The sequence below is a fragment of the Chrysoperla carnea genome (genome assembly GCF_905475395.1).
Source record: "Chrysoperla carnea chromosome X unlocalized genomic scaffold, inChrCarn1.1 SUPER_X_unloc_5, whole genome shotgun sequence".
Classification (NCBI taxonomy): Eukaryota; Metazoa; Arthropoda; class Insecta; order Neuroptera; family Chrysopidae; genus Chrysoperla; species Chrysoperla carnea.
The window spans coordinates 183568-187615 of NW_025408178.1; the positions used below are offsets into that span (position 1 = coordinate 183568).

Sequence of the window (4048 nt, forward strand, 5' to 3'; positions counted from 1 at the left end):
TCTAAAAATAAATAAATTTCATAAAATTTATATTATTTTATATTCATTTGAAATATTAAAAAAACTTCTCGCTTTAAAGTAACCATGATATGAGTTATAAATGCAATAAAATTTTATACAAAAAATAATATTTATTTGTTGACGAATAATATAAAAGGTTTACATTTCTAAATAACATATATTTATATATGGTGTGTAAAAAAAAAGAAAAGAAGAAAAATAATTTATATTTTTAATATAAAAAGGCAACCGCACACAGTGTTCCCAAGCGGTCACCCATCCAAGTACTGACTGTGCCCAATGTTGCTTAACTTCGGTGATCGGACGAGAACCGGTGTTTTCAACGTGGTATGGCTGTTGCCAGTAATAAATGAAAATTTTTACAAATATATATTTTTCATAAATATCATTAATATTAAAGTATATTATTAAAATTTTCAATGAAGTAATCAATTTAAATATATACTTATTTATTATACCATATATTTTAAATAAAAATGCAACCGCACACAGTATTCTCAAGTGGCCACCCATCCGTGGTACTGACTGTGGCAAATGTTTCTTAACTATTATTTTATAAAATATTTATACAAAAAATAATTTACTCTTATCAAATATTAATTTGTGGCCTGTATTAAGGCCTATGTTATTTTCATTTTTTAGCAAAAATAATGAAATATTTCAATATATTATTAAAGTAACAGATCATTTCTTTTTTGGTGCTGCTTTTTTAATTTTTGTAGGAGATGATTTGGCAACAGAAGCTTTCTTAGCTTTTGGTGCTTTCGGTTTACGAGCAGGGCTACTTTTGGCAGCGGATTTTGTACTTTTTGCTGGTTTTGCTTTAACTGGTGCTTTTTTTGATGCCGCTGATGATTTTGCAGTAACTTTTTTAGCAGCAGTTGATGATGATGGAGTCGCTTTTTTTGCTTTAGGCTTTTTGGCTGCCAATGATGTAGTTGTGGCTTTCTTTTCTTTTGGTGCCCGTTTACTTTTAGCACTCTTTGCTGAACCTTTTGCTCCACTTTCTTTTTTGGATACTTTTGATTTAGCTGAAGAATTAGATGAAGCGGAAGCAGCCAATTTGAATGAACCAGATGCACCTTTACCTTTAGTTTGTACCAAGGCTCCCTCAGTTACAGCAGCTTTTAAATATTTTTTAATAAATGGTGAAATTTTATCAGAATCCACTTTATAATTTGCAGCTAAATATTTTTTAATTGCTTGTAATGATGAACCACCACGTTCTTTTAAATTTTTAATTGCGTTAACAACCATTTCTGATGTACGTGGATGTGTTGGTTTTGAATGTTGTTTTGTACGTTTAGCACCAGAAGCTGTTGCTTTTTTTGTTGGTGTTGTAGAAGCAGCAGTAACCGCAGTTGCTGCAACAGCTGTAGAATTTTCTTCGGCCATATTTTTTTACTTTATAAAAATAATGTATTTATTATAAATATTTAAATGATAAAATATAATAATTCTATCAAATAAAAAATAAAGGTTTTCAATTATATCATTATTCACAATAATATAAGTCCCTATGTAAGTCAAAGTACCATGTAGAAAACACATAAAAATTAAATAGTATTTCTAATTTACTGTCGTAGTAAACATGATTTATTTTTTCAATTTCTATAATATATAAAATAATAAATTATAAATTTAATAATAATATTTATTTTATAAATTAAAATATATTTAATTTTTTTATTAACAATTATTAATAAACATAGTTTAATATTAATTATTTCAATCATACAAAACAATAATATTTTTAAGGTAAACTTAAAAAGTATATATTTTTATTTTTTATTTAATATCGATTTATTATAAATTATTAGTATATAAATAATTAAAAAATTTAATATATAAATATATATATTATAGTATAAGATTTCATTTTTAGAAAAACTTTTTTTGTCAATAATGAAAACGTATTATTATGAAATGTGTTAATCGAACATTGACAAAATATATTTCATTAGAAAATACTTTTATTTATGCATTAATATCAATAATTAACTATTAAATTAATTTTTTCATAATTATATAAAGAAATTTTATACTGATATAAGTATTTATATATTATAATATTTATTTTAAATATAAAAAAATTTATGACAAAATATATTATTAGAGTATTTGTTGAGATTAATATAAGATTATTTTAAATAAGAATTAATTTATATAATTATTAAAATATTATTAATTTTATGTTATGTAATTTTAATAAAAATAAATAATAATAATAATAAATATACAAATTTTTTAACAATTTAAATTTTATATGATCTAAATAATTTTGTTAAGTACGATATGAGAAATCATTGTAAGCTTCGTTAAGAAACTTTGTAATATAAAATAATAATAATAATATTAAATATATAAATAAATAAAATAAATTTGATATATATTTTTAGTTCATTCTGTGTATAAATCAAAGGATACCGAATAATTGGTAACGGATGCGATATATTATAGTATCGAGTATTAAAACATAATATATAAATTTATCTTGTTATTCAAATTTTTTGTTACTTAACTTATGTATTTAGAAAATTTATAATATTATTTATATAATTGACATAAAATCTTATAAATTGAAATTTTATTAATATGTATCAAAAGAAGAGAGTAACGTATTGATATAATATCAAAGGATACTGATTATTTAAATAACGAATACGTCATATATTGTTTGTGTAACGAAGTTCACTTGGCCATCTAGTTTAAAATAACATTTTCAATAGAAAGTTTATATGCTTTGTTTTTTTTTTTTCTTTAATTATTAAAAAAATAAATTGAAATTTAATTCAATCAAATTTTATAATAATTTTAAAAAAATTTTTCCTTTTAAAAAATATTTTGTGATGTTGTGATAATATGTATTAATACAAGTGCATCCTGATACTTTTATCTCTAGTAAAGGTATGAGTATCATGAACAGTTTTGTTATCTAATGATATTATTTTGATAATATTTTGTGTATATTCTTATAATATTTTGTCTAAATATCATCATAATACAATATTATTTTGATAATATTTTATGAATATTCTTATAATATGTTACCTAAATGTCATCATAATATGATGAATTATTTCCATAATAACATATAAAAAAAAAAAAAAAAAAAAAGAATCATTAATTTATAATTATTTAAATTGATTCTTTAAAAAAATATTATAATATATTATTTATAAAAATAATTTTTACTCTTATTTTAAATAAATTTGTGGCCTTTTATTAAAAGGCCTATGATCGATGTATTATTATTATAAAAATTAATGCAATGTTTTTAATTTATGCTTTCTTTTCAGTTTTCTTTGGTAATAACACTGCTTGAATGTTTGGTAATACACCACCTTGAGCAATTGTTACACCAGATAATAATTTATTTAATTCTTCATCATTACGAATTGCCAATTGTAAATGACGTGGAATGATACGTGTTTTTTTGTTATCACGGGCAGCATTACCAGCTAACTCGAGAACTTCTGCAGCCAAATATTCCATAACAGCAGCCAAATATACTGGGGCACCAGCACCTACTCGTTCAGCATAATTTCCTTTTCGTAATAATCTGTGAATTCTTCCAACAGGAAATTGTAATCCTGCTCGGCTTGATCTTGACTTTGCCTTTCCCTTTACTTTACCACCTTTACCTCGTCCAGACATAGCGAATAAATTTATTTAATTAATATTTTTTTTTGTAAATATAATCACACAGATGTGTACGTTACGGGGATTGTAACATAAATGTTTAAAATGTTATTTGGGTATTTTAATTTATAATATTTATAAAATATAAAACTTTAAAAATAAACCAATCACCTTATAGTATTATTTTTAGCCAATCAGAGAGTAGTATTCATTTTTATTGTTATATCCATCTTCGCGTATATAATACGCTAGTTGTATACACGACACGCTCATACATATACTGACTGGTGTTCTGTAACTATCTGTGTATATTAATTGTTTGTAACAATGCCACCAAAAACAAGTGGAAAAGCAGCAAAAAAAGCTGGCAAAGCTCAAAAAAATA

At 23.1% G+C, this 4048-nt stretch overlaps 1 non-coding gene across 1 annotated transcript; it reads right to left on the minus strand.

Annotated features, from left to right (window-relative positions):
- Nucleotides 1-243: 243 nt before the first annotated feature.
- LOC123304415 lies at nucleotides 244-362 on the minus strand. The gene has a single exon (XR_006536438.1). It is a non-coding gene; the product is annotated as a 5S ribosomal RNA (ribosomal RNA).
- Between the last annotated feature and the right edge of the window lie 3686 nt (nucleotides 363-4048).